General features: G+C 39.8%; 1 non-coding gene across 29 annotated transcripts in view; it reads left to right on the top strand.

The window, feature by feature from the left end:
• Window positions 1–21,483, top strand: part of LOC112204612 (uncharacterized) — a 229,242-nt gene that overhangs the window by 66,636 nt on the left and 141,123 nt on the right. The window contains exon 6 of one of the 29 annotated variants that reach the window (XR_010146969.1): window positions 12,518–13,491. The exons of the other annotated variants lie outside the window; for them this stretch is intronic. This is a non-coding gene — a transcript (uncharacterized LOC112204612). Of the gene's footprint in view, window positions 1–12,517; window positions 13,492–21,483 lie in introns of those variants that run through there. 29 annotated transcript variants of the gene reach the window in all.

The following is a 21,483-nucleotide window of genomic DNA, read 5'->3' on the forward strand; positions in this document are numbered from 1 at the left end:
TCTTTTAAAATAGTTGTTTAGTTTTCCAAATTGGCCAGCAAAAACTTACTTAATTTATAAAGTTACTGAAATACTCTCTCTTTAAAAATGAAAAAATATGATATAATAATTTTAATGATAAAATGAAAAAGGTAATAAAATAGAAAAAATATTTATCTTGAATGTTGGAAATTGAGACAAAGCATATTCAATGTTCAATTGAATGACTATCAAGTGGTATCTGGAAAATTTTATAGAAACCTAGTATTTTTATAGATGTTTTTGAAAAGAAATACTGGTTATTGGGTTTACTTCACTCAAGAAATCCTTTTGCTTAATAGGGGTATATCAATACTAGTTAAGTGTTGGTTATTGTATTGTTATAAGTGTTGGTTATTGTATTTTCACAGTGCTATAAAGAACTACTTGAGAATGGGTAATTTATAAAGAAAAAGAGGTTTAATTGACTCACAGTTCTTCAGGGCTGGGGAAACTTACAATCATGGCAGAAGGTGAAGGAGAAGCAAGACACATCTTACATGGTGGCAAGAGAGAGTAAAAGAGCCAGGGGGGAATTGCCACACCTTAAAACTATCAGATCTTTTGAGAACTTACTCACTATCTGAGAACAGCAAGAGAGAAATCCACCGCCATGATCCAATCACCTCCCCCCATGCCTTTCCTCTAACATGTGGGGATTACAATTTGAAATGAGATTTGGGTGGGGACACAGAGCCAAACCATATCAGTTGTATAGATTGAATATTGAAATATTGAAATCTTGAGTCATATAATGAATACTGAAATATATGTAATTCTCAAATTATGAACACTTAGCTGGCAAAGGTTCTTGTATGTGAATGGCTCATTAAGCTTTGGATTTCCTTTCCACTTTGTTGCTGCTCTGGATGACAACATTGCTGTCCATACAGACAGCACCACCTATTGGCCAGCACCCAGGGCCCACTCTGAGTGATTTCCTTACCACCTTTCCTTTTTCTCAAGGTCCTCATGGCCCTGCAGTGCTTGAGTACTTGTCTTTGACTGCTGGGAATCAGTTTGTTTGGCTGAAGACTGTCACATTTATCCACACATTCTTTAAAATCCCTTTCTTCTTCTTACACTTCCCTTCCAAAGCTTGCCTGGTTACCTTAGTTGAATCTCACTCTCTCTCTCTCTCTCTCTCTTCTGTCCTTCCGTCCCTCTTCCCTTCCTTTTTCTTCCTTCCTCCCTCCCTTCCTCCCTTCCTTCCTTCCTTTCTTTGAGACAGGGTCTTGCTCTGTTGCCCAGGCTGAAGTGCAGTGGCACAATCTCAGCTCACTGCAGCCTTTACTTCCTAGGCTCAAGCAATCTTCCCACCCCAGCCTCCCAAGTAGCTGGGACTACAGACGTGAGCTGCCACACCTGGCTAATTTTTGTATTTGTTGTAGAGACGGGGTTTCACCATCTTGTCCAGGCTGGTCTTGAACTCCTAGGCTCAAGTGATCTGCCCACCTCAGCCTCCCAAAGTGTTGGATTACAGGCATGAGCCACTGTGCTCAGCCTCTTTTACTTTTTTTTTCTTTTCTTTATTACCAAGCTTCTGCTTTGCTTCTTCCATTCTTCTTTCCTGTTTTCTAAGGGATTACTGAAGTGTTTTATTTTTTTCTCTTTTTCTTTTTTCTCCTCATACTGGTTTGGAAATTATATATTTTCTTTGCATTCTTTCAGTAGTTGCCATTAAAATATTTTTAGTTGAATATTTCATTATATTCCCATTCCATCTTTGTTTTTATATTTAGATTTTATTTCACCAAAAATTTTAAAAACTCATAGTTGAAAATATCAAATACTTCCTCATGAGCCTTATATCCCTCCTTCCTTCCCCTGAAACAATCATTTACATTTCTTTTACTGGTCATGTTGGTATCTACTTCCATGTCTCTAAAAAACATTCATTTCTCAATTTCTTATATTTCTCAATTTTCCAGTTTTTGGTATTATCTATTGACTTCCCACTCTAGAAAATGACTGCTCCCACCATATATGTGCCTTCTTTCCTCTTCACGCCCTCACAATACAGTCATATTATGTTTGTGTTTGATATCAAGCAATATATTTACATTAATATAACTATGCACAAACTGTTCACAGCTGAGCCATGTAGGAAACTATGATAAATTTTTCTTTCCTGAGCAGCTTTTTGCTTGCCCTGGAGCTAATTATCTTGTTTTACCATTTGCTTAGTTTTCTATGTACTTATCACTAATTTAATCCCAAATTATTTACCAGTTCTCTAAATCTTCTCTTAAGATACTAAGATGCATTGCTTTCATCTTCCTGACAAAATATGCTTCATTCTTCTGATGGCCTATTGGTCTTTATGCCTGATGCATAAGACATAAAGCTGTCATCTTGGGACTTTCCCTCACCATCATTCTGGCCTCATTGTCTTACTCTCCTACATGTGTTTCCCAACCTGGGTGTATGTCCTGGGTGTGTTGCCCTGATCTTCCACTTTATTGGTTTAATTTCTTGTTTTGGTGAAGATGGTAAGTTCTGGACAGCTTAGTTAGGGAACCCTGATGTTACTGCATTTAGGTTTTCCTCCTGGACTGATCAGGTAAGATTCTTCCAATCTCCTGTCAGAAGAGTCAAAGTCTGCTACTGCTATTTTGGATCTGGGTCAAGCGAGATAGTGGGGTAGAGAGAGGTGGGCATTCAATATGCATGCATTTTCTTAAGCTGGCTTTGTTCAGTACAGTGCTCCCAACTTCAACTCTACTTGGGATCCCGAAGCAGGAAACCTGTTCTCTCTCTCCTGTGAATATGCTTCCTGGGAAAGAGAAGGGAAATAGAAGCGGTAGTGTACCTTTTCATGATTGGAAAGGATCTAGTGATCTGACTGCTTCTTAAATAAACTTTCAACGCATCATTCTCATTTTAGTCTCTCCTCTTCACCACACTTCCAGAAGAATCTCATGCTGCCAATTCCTGACACTTGAAGGCTCTTTAGTGTAAAACAAGTTGCTTCTTGGCTTTCCTGCTGCTGGTTTAGTACTTTAATTTGGGAGTTCTGCTAAGTCTTTTCTCACTCATCCAATTTTCCAAAATTGTGTTATTATTGTTTATTTTCCCATGGCCCAGGACTTAAAAAAATTCACTGACAAATTAACTGGATTTGGGGAGGACCAAATTTGATGCATGTGTTTAATTTACTCCCTACATCTGGGAGCTCCATTAAATTTTTACAAGTATAACTTGACATAATAAAATCTAAATTTAATTAATATATTTACCCTTCACCTCAAAAATACAAGGGCTTTAGAAACTTTCAATACTAATTACCCCATATTCCTTATTAATGTTTATTGTTTAAATTCTGCCTTTTAAATACCCTCCATCTCCAAATTAGCCATTGTTCCCCATTATTGTTGTGTATAAGAGTGCTTATTCAGATATAGCCAGATGTTTATACATTTCTTGGTCCACCATTTCTTCTTGCATGTGACTCCTTCTTTCTGGGTTCAGTGTTCTTACCATTGAAGTACATCTTTACTGAAGATGCTGTTGGTGTCCTGTCCAGAATCTCTTCAATGAGCTGGCGTACTCATCCCTTAGCTGCTGAGAGTGTTGGCTGCTAATAGTTCACACTCTTTGCCTGAGGATTCCATTCAAGCCAACAATTTCAGAAAATGCCTGGAAGGTAACAGCCTTCCCCCGTGGGTAGCTCACAGCCAATGACTGATTGATATGGGTGTACAGAACTGAGGCTCCAGAACTCCCTATGGGGTCAGACTGAGGCTAGACTTCAGCTAAACCCATATCTTTCCCAGCTTCTTTTCCTGTCCTACTCTGCTTCCTTCCTCGCTGTTCAGATTTCTTCTGAGAGCACTCCCTCAGGCAATCACTTGGACAGGAATCTAATTCTCAGGGTCAGCTGCAAGAGCCCAATCTAAGACAGTTGATAGCAGTAGTAGTTATATACACCTGAGTCTAAGGATGGGATTCTGGAGTTTGCTCACTCACCAGTGGTTCCATCAGAATCTCTTCCCTGAAGATAGTCTCAGATGTGCTCCTGCAGTGAAATTGCTAACACTTTTACTTGTAGTGAACCAGGACAGCATATAAGTAGAAGCGAATGCATTAACTTCTGTGATGTATCTAGTATTTGAGAGTACAGGTGGAAAAGTAACTTGAAAGATTATTGAATTGGGAGGGTATTGCTAAGCACCATTGATGCACTAAGTATAGATGCCAGGATCAAATCTATTAACCACCAATTTAAACCCAAGTGTGAGAGTCAAAGGGCCTCCATGGAAGCCTTTAAAAAGTCCCTCATCACTGGCAGCCAGAAGGCCAACTGAACTGAAGCCCAGGTGCAGCCTGTACTTATGAGTGGCAGAACGCCAGAGGTTAATTCTCAGCCTGTGTAAGTCTCCTTCAAGAGAATCAGGGTCCTGATTGGAAAAAAGTGGGAACATGAGAATTGGAATGGGGAAACTTATTAGACACACTTAAAGACCTTGGCCTCCCAGCTTCTCCGGAATATCTGGGCCTACAGAGGTGGCCCACTCCCTTGCTGGAAGATGGAAGACCTTCTCCTTGCTTGAAAACTATAAGCTTCGAGTAAGTCAAGTGTCTTACAAAACAATGTTGGTCCTGCTCAGAATCTACCCCCACTTCTCTCCCCGATACCAGACAGTATGAGGACTAAGTTTCAGTATAATCCAACTGGGTAAGTACAGTGTCTGTTAAGGGAGGGGAGAATCATATGGCAAAGGCACTGCAGGATCTGGCTGACCTAAGCCAGCAGGACCCCAGAGAAAATGCCTGGAAATGGATCCCAAAGATGCTGGATCAAGAATGGGGAATAGGAAGTCAGGAAAGGGACACTTTGTTGTTATAGTAATACTGTGCAGTGACATAGGATTTGACACCCTGGCAATGACCCTGGAATGACTGTTAGAAGCTTGGCTTTCCTAATATTTCTGTGACATTAATCACATTTTAATCACAACTTCCATATCTGTAAAATGGAGGACTGGGACAATATTGATTATTTTTAAAAAACTGTTATTTTGGGTTTGGGGGTACATGTGAAGGTTTGTTACATAGGTAAACTCATGTCATGGGGGTTTGTTGTACAGATTACTTAATCACCCAGGCATTAAGCCCAGTACCCAATAGCTATCTTTTCTTCTCCTTTCCCTCCTCCCACCCTCCACCCTCAAGTAGACCCCAGTGTCTGTTGTTTCCTTCTTCGCATTTGTAAGTTCTCATCATTTAGCTTCCACTTATAAGTGAGAACATGTGGTATTTGGTTTTCTGTTTCTGTGTTAGTTTGCTAACGATAATAGCCTCCAGCACCATCCGTGTTCCCACGAAATACATGAACTCATTCTTTTTTATGGCTGCACAGTATTCCATGGTATAAATGTACCAAATTTTCTTTATCCAGTTTGTTGTTGATGGGCATTTAGGTTGATTCTATGTCTTTGCTATTGTGAATAGTGCTGTTGAATATCAAGCAGCTATGGAATGCCTCCAGAAAGCACATAGGAGTTTGTTATCTGAAATTCAGACACTGCATGCACAAATGAATGGTAGGAAAATGACTCTGAAAAGTGAACAAAAGAATGAGAAACCAAGCCAAGATGAACATTTGCATGCATGTGTCTTTATGGTAGAATGATTTATATTCTTCAGGGTATATACCCAGTAATGGGATTGCTGGGTGAAATGGTAGTTCTGCTTTTAGCTCTTTGAGGAATCACCACACTGCTTTCCACAATGGTTGAACTAATTTGCACTCCTACCAACAGCATATAAATGTTCTCATTTCTCTGTAACCTCACCACCAGCATCTGGTTTTTTTTTTTTTTTTTTTTTTTGACTGTTTAGTAATAGCCATTCTGACTGGTGTGAGATGGTATCTTCATAGTGGTTTTGATTTGCATTTCTCTAATGATCAGTAATATTGAGCTTTTGTTCATGTGCTTCTTGGCCACATGTATGCCTTCTTTTGAAAAGTGTCTGTTTATGTTCTTTGCCCACTTTCTAAGGGGTCCTTTGCCCACTTTCTATGGGGTTGTTTTTCTCTTGTAATATTAAGTTTCTTATAGATGCTGGATATTAGACCTTTGTCAGATGCACAGTTTGAAAATTGTCTCCCATTCTGTAGGTTGTCTCTTTACTCTGTTGATAATTTCTTTTGCTATGCAGAAGCTCTTAAGAGTAATTAGATCCCTCTTGTCAATTTTTGCTTTTCTTGCAATTGCTTTTGGTGTCTTTGTCATGAAATCTTTGTCTGTTTCTATGTCCAAGATGGTATTGCCTAGGTTGTCTTCCAGAGTTTTTATAGTTTTGGGTTTTACATTTAAGTCTTTAATCCATCTTGAGTTTATTTTTGTAAATGGTATAAAGAAGGGGTCCAGCTTCAATCTTTTGCATGTGGCTACTTAGTCACCCCAGCACCATTTATTGAACAGGGAGGCTTTTCCCCATTGCTTGTTTTTGCCAGCTTTGTTGAAGATCAGATTATTGTAGGTGTGTGGCCTTATTTCTGGGCTCTCTATTCTGTTCTATTGGTCTATGTGCCTGGTTTTGTACCATTACCATGCTGTTTTGGTTACTGTAGCCCTGTAGTATAGTTTGAAGTCAGGTAACATGATGCCTCCAGCTTTGTTATTTTTGCTTAGGATTGCCTTGACTATTTGAGCTCTTTTTGGTTCTATATAAATTTTAAAATAGATTTTTCTAGTTCCATGAAAAAGGTTGTTGGCACTTTAGTAGGAATAGCATTGAATCTGTAAGTTCTTTGGGCAGTATGACAATTTTAATAATACTGATTTTTTTCTATCCATGAGCGTGGAATGTTTTTCCATTTGTTTGTGTCTTCTCTGATATTTTTGAGCAGTGCTTTGTAATTCTCATTGTAGAGGTCTTTCACCTCCCTAGTTAGCTATATTCCTAGATATTTGATTCTTTCTGTGAATGGGATTGCCTTTCTGATTTAACTCTTGTCTTGGCTGTTGTTGGTGTATAGGAATACTAGTGTTTTTTGTACGTTGATTTTGTATCTTGAAACTTTGCTGAAGTTGTTTATCAGCTGAAGGAAATTTTGGGCCAAGACTATAAGGTTTTTTAGATATAGGCCAGGTGTTGTGGCTCACGCCTGTAATCCCAGCACTTTGGGAGGTTGAGGTGGGTGGATCACCTGAGGTCAGGAGTTCGAGACTAGCCTGACCAACATGGAGAAACCCTGTCTCTATTGAAAAATACAAAATTAGCCAGGCGTGGTGGTGTATACCACTAATCCCAGCTGCTCTGGGAGGCTGAGGCAGGAGAATCACTTGAACCCGGGAGGCGGAGGTTGTGGTGAGCCGAGATCATGCCACTGCACTCCAACATGGGCAACAAGAGTGACACTCTGTCTCAAAAAAAAAAAAAAAAAAAGAGGTTTTCTAGATATAGAATAATGTCATCTGCAAAGAGAGATAGTTTGACTTCCTTTCTTCCTATTTGGATGCCCTTTATTTCTATTTCTTGCCTGACTGTTCTGTCTAGGACTTCCAATACTATGTTGAATAGGAGTGGTGAGAGACGGCATCCTTGTCTTGTGCCAGTTTTCAAGGGGAATGCTTCCAGCTTTTCCCATTCAGTATGATGTTGACTGTGGGTTTGTCAAACATGGCTCTTATTATTTTGAGGTATGTTCCTTCAATACCTAGTTTATTGAGAGTTTTTAACATGAAGGGGTGTTGAATTTTATCTAAAGCGTTTTCGGCATCTATTGAGATAATTATGTGGTTTCTGTCTTTAGTTCTGTTTATGTGATGAATCACATTTATTGATTTGCGTATGTTGAACCAATCTTGCATCCCAGGAATGAAGTCTATTTGATCATGGTGGATTAGCTTTTTGATGTGCTGCTGGATTCAGTTTGAAATTATTTTGCTGAGGATTTTTGCATTGATGTTCATCAAGGATATTGGCCTGATGTTTTCTTTTTTGTTGTGTCTCTGCCAAGTTTTTGTATCAGAATGATGGTGGCTTCATAGAATGAGCTAGGGAGGAGTCCTTCCTCCCCAGTTTTTTGGAATAGTTTTTATAGAAATGGTACCAGCTCTTCTTTGTACATATAGTAAAATTCAGCTGTGAATCCATGAGGTCCTGAGCTTTATTTTGGTTGGTAGGCTATTTATTACTGACTTACTTTTGGAGATCATTATTGGTCTATTCAGGGGATCAGTTTCTTCCTGGTTCAGTCTTGGGAGGGTGTATGTGTCCAGGAATTTATCCATCTCTTCTAGGTTTTCTAGTTTGTGTGCATAGTGGTTTCTAGTGGTTATTTTTATTTCTGTGGGGTCAGTGGTAACATTCCCTTCGTCATTTCCAGTTGTGTTTATTTGGATCTTCTCTCTTTTCTTCTTTATTATTCTAGCTAGTAGCCTATCTATCTTATTAATTTTTTAAAAGAACCAACTCCTGGATTTGTTGATCTTTTGAATGGTTTCTCGTGTCTCAAATTCCTTCATTTCAGCTCTGATTTTGGTTATTTTCTTGTTTTCTGCTAGCTTTGTGATTGATTTGTTCTTCCCTCTCTAATTCCTTCATCTGTTACATTAAGTTGTTAATTTGAGATCTTTCTAACTTTTTGATGTGGGCATTTCGTGCTGTGAATTTCCCTTTTAACACTGCCTTAGCTATGTCCAAGAGATTCTGGTATGTTGTATTTTTGTTCTCATTAGATTCAAAGAACTTCTTGATTTCTGCCTTAACTTCATTATTTACCCAAAAGCCATTCTGGAGCATGTTTAGTTTTCATGTCATTGCCTGATTTTGAATGATTTTCTTGGTCTTTGATTTCTATTTTTATTGTGCTGCGGTCAGAGAGTGTGTTTCGTATTATTTCAGTTATTTTGCATTTTTTGAGGATTGTTTTACATCCAATTATGTAGTTGCCTTTAGAGTAGATGCCATATGGCGATGGGAAGAATGTATATTCTGCTGTTTTTGAGTAGAGAGCTCTGAAGAGGTCTATCAGATCCATTTGGTCCAATGTTGAGTTCAGGTCCTGAGTATCTTTGTTAATTTTCTGCCTCAATTATGTGTCTAATATTGTCAGTGGAGTGTTGAAGTCTCCTACTATTAATGTGTGGGAGTCTATGCCTCTTTGTAGGTCTCTAAGAACTTGCTTCGTGAATCTGGGTGCCCCTGTGTTCGGTGCATATACATTTAGGATAGTTGGATCTTGTTGAATCGTACCCTTTACCATTATGTAATGCCCTTCTTTGTCCTTTTTGATCTTTGTTGTTTTGAAGTTTGTTTTGTCTGAAATTAAGATTGCAACCTCAGCTTTTTTCTGTTTTCCATTTGCTTGGTAGATTTTCCTCCATGCCTTTATTTTGAGCCTTTTGGTGTCATTATGTGTGAGATGGGTCTCTTAAAGACAGCATACCATTGAGACTTGCTTTTTTATCCATCTTGTCATTCTGTGCCTTTTAAGTTGAGCATTTAGCCCATTTACATTCAAAGTTACCATTGTTATGTGTGGATTTGATCCTGTCATTGTGTTGTTAGCTGATTATTATGTTGGTTTGTTTGTGTGGTTGCTTTACAGTGACACTATTCTGTGTGTTTAAGTGTGTTTTTGTATTAGCTTGTAGTGATCTTTTCTTTCTATATTTAGTGCTTCTTTTGAGATCTCTTGTAAGGCAGGTCTGGTAGTAAAGAATTCCTTCAGCATTTGCTTATCTGAAAAGAATCTTATTTTTCCTTTGCTTGGGAAGCTTAGTTTGGCTGCATATAAAATTATTGGTTGAAGATTGTTTTCTGTAAGAATGTTGAATATAGGCCCCCAATCTCTTTTGGCTTATAGGGTTTCAGCTGAGAGGTCCACTGTTAGCCTGATGGGATTTCCTTTGCAGGTAACCTGCGTTTTCTTTCTGGCTGCCTTTAACATTCTTTCTTTCATTTTTACCTTGGAAAGTCTGACAATTATGTGTCTTGGGGATGATCTTCCTGTGTAGAATCTTGCAGGAGTTGTCTGTATTTCCTGTATTTGACTGTTGTCCTCTCTAGCAAGGTTGTGGAAGTTTTCATGGACAATATATTGAAATATGTTTTCCAAACTGTTTGCTTTCTCCCCCTTCCTTTCAGGCATGCCAGTGATTTGTAGATTTGGCTTCTTTACATAATCCCCTACTTCTTGGAGGTTTTGTTCATTCCTTTTTATTCTTTTTTCTTTATTTTTGTCTGACTGTCTTATTTCAGAAAGCCAGTTTTCGAGTTCTGAGATTCTTTCCTCAGCTTGGTTTATTCTACTGTTAATACTTGTGATTGCATTGTGAAATTCTTGTACTGTGTTATTCAGCTATGTCGGACCCATTAGGTTCTTTATTATACTGGCTATTTTGTCTTTCAGCTCCTGTATCACTTTATTGTGATTTGTAGTTTCTTTGGATTGGGTTTTGCTGTCCTCCTGAATCTCAATGATCTTCATTCCTATACATATCCTAAATTCTATTTCTGTCATTTCAGCCAGCTCAGCCTGGATAAGCACTCTTGTTAGAGAATTTGTATGGTCCTTTGGAGCACATATGACACTCTGGCCATTTTAATTTTTGGAGTTCTTGCGTTAGTTCTTTCTCATCTCCATGTGTGGGTGTTCCTTTAACTGCCATATAGATTGAGTACAGTCAATAGATTTCTGGCTGTTTTCACTAGGCTGAGGCCTTGTGCAGGGTCTTTTTTTGAAGCTGACTTCTTGTCTCTAGTTTCAGAGTTGAGTATGTTAGTGAGGTATTCTTGGTGTTGAAGCTTTGGGGTGTGATCCAGTAGGTGGCACTTAGGCTTATTGGTCAACTGGTAGACTCTTGCTCAGTTGTGTGGCTCCTCTATGTTTTCTCATAGTTACAGCTGTGTTCACTCTCAATGCTCTGAAAGTGTGGGTTCCTCTCCCCCTTGAGTGCCAGCTGTATGGCTGTAGATTCTGGTTTGACACTCCTGGCTGCCCACTGCAGCTCTGGGGCAATGTCAGTGTTTACGTTCCTTCCTCAACTTGGCGGCAACAGAGGAAAGGACCTTAGTAGTGGTTGTGGTCAAGGGTCTTTTGCTTGTATCCTGGGAGCTCCACACCAGAGAGATGTAGGTCAGCAATACCTCAGTGCAATCACCCCAGGATGAAGGGTCTGTGCTGTGGGCTCAAGCCAGGGGTTCTCTCTGGTGATGAGTGGGGGTTGGGGGTGTGGGAACCATGGGAGACGGACTGGCCTCCTCTTCTTGGGTTGATTGCAGCTTGTTGGAGGTATAAATAAGGTACTTAGGGTCTTTTCTTCTTCATTAGTCTGAGGGTAGCAAGGGCAGTTCTACTGCAGAGACAGTGGCAGAGAGGCTTTCAGGAACAGTATTTATTAACCAATTGTTTCAACAAATATTTATTGACAATTCAACATGTACCAGACACTGTGTTAAGCAAGGGGTCTTCAATGGGCCACAAATAGATGTGGTCCTTGACCATGTCATTGGAGCTTAATGGGAGAGACTGATAGTAAGCAAGTAAACAACAACAAAAAAATAAGGTAATTCAGGTTGTGACAACCTCTCTGAAGGAAATATATAGGATGCTATAATAGTGACTAGAGCAAGGAACGGCCTAATTGAGCTAAGATAATCAGGTAGGGTCTCTGTAAGGAGTTGACATTAAGCTAACAACTAAAGAATAAGAAGCCAGCCATGTAAATAGCTTGGATAAGAGCTTTCCAGGCTGAAGGGAATGGAAATACACAGGCCTAGAGGTAAGAAGGAGATGGGTGTCTTCCAGAAACTGATAAAAAGTCAGAGTGGCTCAGATATGCTGATATGTCCCCTGGTATTTTTTAAAATTTTTGGCTGGGTACAGTGGCTCATGCCTGTAATCCCAGCACTTTGGGAGGCCGAGGTGGGCAGATCACGAGGTCAGGAGTTCAAGACCAGCCTGACTAACATAATGAAACCCCATCTCTACTAAAAATACAAAAATTAGCTGGGTGTGGTGGCACGTGCCTGTAATCTCAGCTACTCAGAAGGCTGAGGCAGGAGAATCTCTTGAACTTGGGAGGCGGAGGTTACAGTGAGTTGCGATCGCGCCACTGCACTCCAGCCTGGGTGACAGAGCAAGACTCCATCTCAAAAAAAAAAAATTAATTTTTGAGGGTATATTGTAGGTGTATATATTTATGGGGTACATGTAATATTTTGATGCAGGTATTCAATATGTAATAATCACATTACGGAGAATGGAGTATTCATCACCTCAAGCATTTATTCTTTGTGTCACAAAGAGTCCCATTATACTCTTTTAGTTATTTTAGAAAGTACAATTAAATTATTATTGACCATAGTCACCCTGTTGTGCTATCAAATACTCGGCTTTATTCATTCTTTCCAACTACTTTTTTTGTACCCATTAACCATCCTCACCTCCCTACCCACCCCACCCCTATTACACTACCCAGCCTCTGGTAGCCATCCTTCTACTCTCTATTTTCATGTTTTCAATTGTTTTGATTTCTAGATCCAAAAATAAGTGAGAACATGTGATGTTTGTCTTTCTGTGCCTGGCTTATTTCATTTAACATAATGACCTCCAGTTCCATCCATGTTATTGCAAATGACAAGATCTCATTCTTTTTTACGGCTGAATAGTAATCCATTGCAGGTAAGTGCCACATTTTCTTTATCCATTCATCTGTGAATGGACACTTAGGTTGCTTCCAAATTTTGACTGTTGTGAATAGTGCTGCAACAAACATGGGAGTGCAAATATATTTTCTATATACTGATTTCCTTTCTTTTGAGTATATACCCAGTAGATTGTTGGGTCATATGGTAACTCTGTTTTTACTTCTATGAGAAACCTCCAAACTCTTCTCCATAGTGGTTGTACTAATTTACATTCTTATCAACAACATATGAGGGTTTCCTTTTCTCTACCTCCTCTCCAGCATTTGTTACTGCCCTGGTGTTATTTTGCTTCTTAAGTATTAGAACTATACTTAGTGTTATATGTTCTGTGATTATAAGTAAAACTGCCTTTGCTATATAGTATGCATAGAATATTTTAAAGTTATTACTAGAAGCTGACACATTGTTGTTTTCTATTACAAACAATAAAATTAGTTTCCATTTATTGAGGGCCTGTTTCATGTTAACTGCTTTACAAATATTCCTTATCTCATTTAATTCTCCCAACAATCCTACAAGAAAGCTAATATTATCCCATTTTATAGATGAGGAAATTGAGGCTTACAGAGGGCAAGTAACTTGCCCAAAGTCACTCAGTACCAGCAAATGGACTTTTTCCCCTTTCCCTGCCCCCAAATACCAGCCCCCCACTGCAAAAAAAACAAAAACAAAAACAAAACAAAACTACTTCTGTAGAGCTAGTCGTCTATTTCCAAATGCAAGGCTTAAATTTTAAGCCTTGGAGTTTTCAATTTAAAGCCTTTGCCATGAAATACAGCATATTACTTTATAATAGAAAACAAATAGAGCCTTTCATGATAGATACAGTGAACACTAAATTCTTTCTTTTAGGCTGCATCTAACAATTCTCTCCTTAACCCAATAGATATTATTTCAACAAATTAGCCCAGTTTTGATTTGGATGGCAAGACTCAAAGACAACAACAACAATAAAATCACAACTTGATTTAAAAGTTAAATTCAATAAACTGTAGAAGCAGCATATTAGTCTGTTCTTACACTGCTAATGAAGACATACCCGAGACTAGGTAATGTATAAAGGAAAGAGGTTTAATTGACTCACAGTTCCACATGGCTGGGGAGGCCTCACAATCATGGTGGAAGGCTAAAGGCACGTCTTACATGGTGGTAGGCAAGAGGTCCTGTGTAGGGGAACTCCCCTTTATAAAACCATCAGAACTTGTAAGACTTATTCACTATCATAAGAACAGCATGGAAAGAACACACCCTCATGATTCAATTACCTCCACCTGGTCCCACAATTGATCCCACGTGGGGATTATTATAATTCAAGGTGAGACTTGGGTGGGCATACAGAGCCAAACCATATCATCTGAAGGGGGCCAGCCCCTCCACAGCTGTGGGTATTTCTCGTCAGGTGGGATGGGGAGACTGAGAAAATAAATAAAACACAGAGACAAAGTATAGCAAAAGAACAGTGGGCCAAGGAGACCAGCGCTCCACATACAGAGGACCTGCATCGGCACCGGTCTCTGAGTTCCCTCAGTATTTATTGATTACTATTTTCATTATCTCAGCAAGGAGAATGTGGCAGGAGAATGGGGTGATAGTGGGGAGAAGGTCAGCAGGAAAACATGTGAGCAAAGGAAACTGTGTCACAAATAAGTTCAAGGGAAGGTACTATGCCTGGATGTGCATGTAGGCCAGATTTATGCTTCTCTCCACCCAAACATCTCGGTGTAGTAAAGAGTAACAGAGCAGCATTGCCGCCAGCATATTTCACCTCCAGCCACAGGGCGGTTTTCTCCTATCTCAGAATAGAATGAATGTATGATTGGGTTTTACACTGAGACATTCCATTCCCAGGGGCATGCAGGAGACAGAGGCCTTCCTCTTATCTCAACCACAAGAGGCCTTCCTCTTTTACTAATCTTCCTCAGCACAGACCCTTTATGGGTGTCAGGCTGGGGGACAGTCAGGTCTTTCCCTTCCCACGAGGCCGTATCTCAGGCTGCCTCAGTTGGGGGAAACCTTGGACAATACCCAGGCTTTCTTGGGCAGAGGCCCCTGAGGCTTTCCGCAGTGCATTGTGCCCCTGGTTAATCGAGAATGGAGAATGGCAATGACTTTTACCAGCATACTGCCTGTAAACATATTGTTAACAAGGCACATTCTGCACAGCCCTAGATCCCTTAAACCTTGATTCCATACAACACATGTTTCTGTGAGCACAGGCTTGGGGCTAAAGTTACAGATTAACAGCATCTCAAGGCAAAACAATTGTTCAGGGTACAGATCAAAATGAGTTTCTTATGTCTTCCTTTTCTACATAGACACAGGAACAGTCTGATATCTCTTTCTTTTCCCTACAATCATTCCACCCCTGGCCCCTCTCAAATCTCCTGTCCTCACATTTCAAAAACACAATCATGCGCTTTCAACAGTCCTCAAAAAACTGAACTCATTTCAGCATCAACCCAAAAGTCCAAGCCCAAAATTTCATCTGAAACAAGGCAAATCCCTTCCACTTATGAGTCTGTAAAATCAAAAGCAAATTAGTTACATCCTAGATATAATGGGGGTATAGGCATTGCATAAATATACCCATTCCACATGGGAGAAATTGGCCAAAACAAGGAGGTTACAGGGCCTATGCAAGTCCAAAATCCAGCGGGGCAGCCAAATCTTAACGCTCTGAAATGATCTTCTTTGACTCCATGTCTCACATCCTGATGCAAGAACTGGGCGCCCATAGCCTTGGGCAGCTCCACCCCTTTGGCTTTGCAGGGTACAGCCCCTCTCCTGGCTGCTTTCATGGGCTGGCATTGAGTGTCTTTTCTAGGTGTACAGTGCAAGCTGTTAGTGTATCTACCATTCTAGGGTCTGGAGAACAGTGCCCCTCTTCTCACAGCTCCACTAGGCAGCACCCCATTGGGGACTCAGTGTGCAGGCTCCAACTCCACATTCCCCTTTTGCACTGCCATAGCAGAGGTTCTCCATGAAGGCCCTGCCCCTACAGCAAACTTCTTCTTGGGCATTCAGGCATTTCCATACATCCAATGAAATTGAGACAGAGGTTTCCAAACCTTCGTTCTTGACTTCTGTGCACCCACAGGCTCAACACCATGTGGAAGCTGCCAAGCTGCACCCTCTGAAACCACAACCTGAGCTCTACCTTGGCCCCTTTTAGCCATGGCTGGAGCAGCTAGGATGTAGGACACCAAGTCCCTAGGTTCCTCACAGCAATGGGACCCTGGACCTGGCCCAGGAAACCATTTTTTCCTCCTAGGTCTCCAGTCCTGTGATGGGAGAGGCTTCCAGGAAGGTCTCTGACATGCCCTAGAGACTTTTCCCCATTGTCTTGGGTATTAACATTTGGCTCCTTGTTACATGCACATTTCTGCAGCTGGCTTGAATTTCTCCTCAGAAAATGAGTTTTTCTTTTCTATCACATCATCAAGCTGCAAATTTTCCAAACTTTTATGCCCTGCTTTCTTTTTAAACATAACTTACAATTCCAAGCCATATCTTTGTGAATAAATAAAACTGAATGCTTTTAACAGCACCCGAGTCACCTCTTGAATGCTTTGCTGCTTAGAACTTTCTTCCACCAGATGCCCTAAATCATCTCTCTCAAGTTCAAAGTTCCACAAATCTCTAGGGCAGGGGCAAAATGCCACCAGTCTCCTTGCTAAAGTATAACAAGAGTCACCTTTGCTTCAATTCCTAACAAACCCCTCATCTCCATCTGAGACCACCTCAGCCTGTACTTTATTGTCCATATCACTTCAGCATTTTGGTCAAAGCCATCAACAAGCCTCTAGCAAGTTCCAAACTTTCCCATACTTTTCTGTCTTCTTCTGAGTCCTCGAAGCTGTTCCAACCTCTGCCTGTTACCCAGTTCCAAAGTAGCTTCCACATTTTCTGATGTCTTTACAGCAGCACTCCACTACCCAGTACCAGTTTACTGTATTAATCTGTTCCCATGTTGCTAATGAAGACATACCCGAGACTGGGTAATGTGTAAAGAAAAGAGGTTTAATTGATTCACAGTTCCACATGGCTGGGGAGGCCTCGCAGTCATGGTGTAAGGCAAAAACCACATCTTACATGGCAGCAGGCAAGAGGGCATGTGTAGGAGAACTCCCCTTTATAAAACCATCAGATCTCATGAGACTTACTCACTATCATGAGAACAGCATGGGAAGAAACCCCCTCCCCATGATTCAATTACCTCCCACTGGGTTCCTCCAAGAACACAAGGGGATTATTACAATTCAAGGTGAGAGACTTGGGTGGGGACACAGAGCTGAACCAGCTCAGGAGGAACTACACAACAATAAAAACAACAAAAAACGTAACATGTAACCAATAGCAACTTAAATGTTTACGTTTTTGGTGATTATATCAACATCAAAGAAATGCAAATCAAAACCACAGTAAGATGCCATCTCACACCAATCAGAATGGCTATTATTACAAAGTCAAAAAATAACAGATGTTGGCAAGGCTGCAGAGAAAAGGGAATACTTATATACTGTTTGTAGGAATGTAAACTAGTTCAGCCACTGTGGAAAGCAATTTGGAGATTTCTCAAAGAATTTAAAATAGAACTACCATTTGACCCAGCAATCTCATTACTGGGTATATACCCAAAGGAAAATAAATAATTTTGCACAAAAGAGACATGCACTTGTATGCTAATCACAGCACTATTCACAATAGCAAAAACGTGGAATCAACCTAGGTGTCCATCAATGGTGGATTGGATAAAGAAAATGTGGTACATATATGCCATGGAATACTATGTAGCCATAAAAAAGAATGACATTATGTCCTTTGTGGCAACATGGATGCAACTGGAGGCCATTATCCTAAGTGAATTAACACAGAAATGGAAAATCAAATACTGCATGTTCTCACTTATAAGTGGGAGCTAAACATTGGGTACACGTGGACATAAAGATGGGAAAAATAGATCCTGGCAAATACTAGAGGGAGGAGAGAAGAAGGGGGCAAGGGTTGAAAAACCAACTATTGTGTATTTTTCTCACTACCTGGGTAACGGACTCAACTTCATGAAACATACCCATGTAATAAACCTGCACATGTACCCACTGATTCTAAAATAAAAGTTGAAACTATACATATTTTTTAAAGAAGCTACCTCAGTACTCTTTGTGAAAGGTGACAAGGCAGTGGAAATGGAATGGTAAGGCGATCAGGAATTCAAAAGACATTTTAAAAGTGTAATCCTCTTGAAACAGAATGAAGAAGAAGACAAGAGGATTGGATACACATACAGGTTGCAAAGAGGGTCTGTAGCACCTCTCTCTTTTGAAATTTATATTTACACTACTGTATACCTAGGGAATGTTTCAGAGAAGAAAGATGGGGAATACAATAAATTGACTAATTACTTGAGATTTTCTCTAGTTTTATCTGGTTTAAAAACAGTATTATAAATATATCCTAATTCAGAGGAAGTCATCAATGATGAATTATCGTATATTCTATCTCTTCTGTATGAGACCATTCCAATATTTCTACTCTGGAGGATGCTAATAGGCTAACCCTGGAATGCCCAACTTCCTCTATACTGACTTACAACTTTGTTCAAATCCCAGGATACATCTGTGTAAATAATGCAATCAACTCTTCACATATGCAGAATGAGCTTGGCCTTTAGCAAGATGTAACAACTTAACATAGGATGCTCCTATAACTCCTTCATTCATTCTTCCTAAATCAATGTCTTCCATCCTCTGAGTCATTTTTCTTTAATTCTATTTTTGTTATTTTTCTTTGCCTTAGGTTTCACTCACTTTTATGGTAAACACTTTAGGTAATATTTTTCATGAAGGATTATGAAAATAAATGATACATTGTAAGCCATTGACATGTTATACCATTGGGATAAATGATGGTAGGTAATTTTCGAGTTTCAATTTGATAAAAGGGGCTTCGCCAAATGATAAGGCTTAGCATTAAGGTATTTCAAATTGTTATATATTCAGATTTAATTTTATGAAAGTTAAGATCATGTAATATGCCTCAACCACATAAATTGATAAATTACCTTCATCTCCAGTCAACCATTTACACCATTTTCCAAGAGATGAGTTTTAATGTAATGTGAGGCAGCTTTATTCTCTGAGTCATCTGTAGTACTTCTTGTTACTACAGCCAAAGACCTCATCAGCATTTTCATTTTCATTATAAATTCCAAACCATCAATAAAAATTAAAAACTCAACACCAGTTTATGAAACAAGGGGGAGAAGAGAAAAATATGTATATTTTCTTGCATATTTTGGGATCGTGTATAAGAGAAAATGATTTTTTCTGCAAAGACAAGATTGAATTGGGCATTCTGAATACATGTTGTTGAGATAAGCCAAATATTTGGTCCTAGAAGCTGAGAGGATATGATACTGAATGATTATTTAGCACTAAAGGTTTATCTTCAAAGAGGTCTTGAAATAAGAATATGTAATTAGGCTGGGCACAGTGGCTCGCATCTGTAGTCCTAGCACTTTTGGAGGCCAAGGCAGGTGGATCACTTGAGCTCAGGAGTTCAAGACCAGACTGGGCAATATGGCAAAACCTTGTATTTTTGTACAAAAAGTATAAAAATTAGCCAGGTATGGTGGTGTGTGCCTGTAGTCCCAGCTACTCAGAAAGCTGAGGTGGAAAAATTACCTGAGCCTAGTGGGGTCAAGGCTGCAGTGAGCTGTGATCAGGCCACCACACTCCAGCCTGGGTAACAGAAAGAGTAAGACAAAGAAAAGGAAAAGGAAAAGGAAAGGAAGGAAGAAGAATATATAATTAGTTTCTACTTGAGTCTTACCGGAATGCATTTTACTGAATTTCACTTATGCAAACATATACTAGCTTACAAAAATGTATGCAACATCTTTATGAGGCAGATACTGTGTTATGAAACACAAGAGGCAAACAATGTAGAAGATTCCTCTTTCTGTTAAGTTTATAGTCCAGAGGAGAAGAAATACATTACATATACAACCTCTAATTCATTCATTTATTCTTTTCTTTTCTTTTCTATTTGTTGAGACAGAGACTTGCTCTGTTACCCAGGCTGGAGTACAGTGGTGCAATCATGGCTCACTGCAGCCTCCACCTCCTGGGCTCAAACAGTCCTCCCACTTCAGCCTCCTGAGTAGCTGGGACCACAGTCATGCACCACCACACATGGCCAATTATTTTATTTTTTGTAGAGATGGGATCTCACTATGTTGTCCAGGCTGGTCTTGAACTCCTGAGTTGAAGCGATCCTCCCGCCTTGGCCTCCCAAAGTGTCGATTACAAGTGTGATCCACTGCACCCGCCCCTCATTCACTTATTTATTGACAAATGTTTACTGAGGTATTATCATATGTCAGGCATTTTTCTAGGCATTGGGAATATAGCAGTGTATAAACCTGATACTCACTGCCTTGATGGAGCGTAACTTCTGATTGTGGTAAGTACTGCAGAAGAAAATGCAGGCTGCTACAGGAACCCCTTCAACATAAAGAACTGTATGAAAATATTGTACAAAAATATGATTCAAAAATCCTAAATGAAATTCACATTATCATTTACATGTAAGGGCAGAAGAAAATTTTTGAATATGCATGCATTTATAAATATATCCCCATGTACTCTTTTGCAGAAAACTAAAAGAACATAGAACTAGAATTTACACATCAAAATAGAAAAAGATGACCTGAAGATAAAAGAGATGATAGGATTTTTTTTTTTTTTTTTTTTTTTTTTTTTTTTGAGGCAGAGTCTCGCTCTGTCACCCAGGCTTGAGTGCAATGGTGGGATCTTGGCTTATGGCTCACTGCAACCTCTGCCTCCCGGGTTCAAGCAGTTCTCCCGCCTCAGCCTCCCAAGTAGCTGGGATTACAGGCATCTGCCACCATGCCTGGCTAATTTTTTGTATTTTTAGTAGAGACGGGGTTTCACCATGTTGACCAGGCTGGTCTTGAACTCCTGACCTCAGGTGATCCACCCGCTTTGGCCTCCCGAAATGCTGGGATTACAGGTGTGAGCCTCCACGCACAGCCAATGGTGGGAATCTTATAGAAGATATGTTGAGAACAAAAGCAACCTGAAGCCACACAGCTTAAAAAGATTAGGAACTGTTTGGTTGGGCATGGTGGCTCATACCTGTAATCCTAGCACTTTGGGAGGCCAAGGCAGGAAGATTACTTGAGACTAGGAGTTGAAAACCAGTCTTGCCAACATAACAAGAATCTGTCTCTATATAAGAAGATTAAAAATTAGCTAGGCATGGTGGCATGTGCTTGTAGCCCTAGCTACTTGGGAGGCTGAGGTGGAAGGATCACTTGGGCCCAGGCATTCCAGCTTATGATTTCAGTGAGTTATGATCACAACACTGAATTCCAACCTAATGGATGCAGAGAGACTATGTCTCTAAAAATAAAAAATAAAAAGATTAGGAACTGTCTGCACTAAGATGACTTTACTATTCCAAGAAATCCTTGCCTAAGAAAGTAAAGTTGCAAATTACTTTTTTGTCTTGGAAACTTTCCGATCTATGTATCTGTACTCATACAGCCTCATCGGGCTAAACAGCCTTCTTTTCAGAACAGTAGATCACTCAACTGGGTTTTCAAGTGACTGTTTACCTTTCAAGGCTGGCTTTATAGGTCTTGCCTCACTGTATCCAGCAATCCAAACTTTACCCTATCCCAGTCAGGACTGCACACCTCATATTGAAAGACATACCTTAGAACCAGACTCCCCAAACCTTACAAATATCCCACCCTTGACTCCCTTTTCT

Source organism: Pan troglodytes, chromosome 8 (genome assembly GCF_028858775.2).
Source record: "Pan troglodytes isolate AG18354 chromosome 8, NHGRI_mPanTro3-v2.0_pri, whole genome shotgun sequence".
NCBI lineage: Eukaryota > Metazoa > Chordata > Mammalia > Primates > Hominidae > Pan > Pan troglodytes.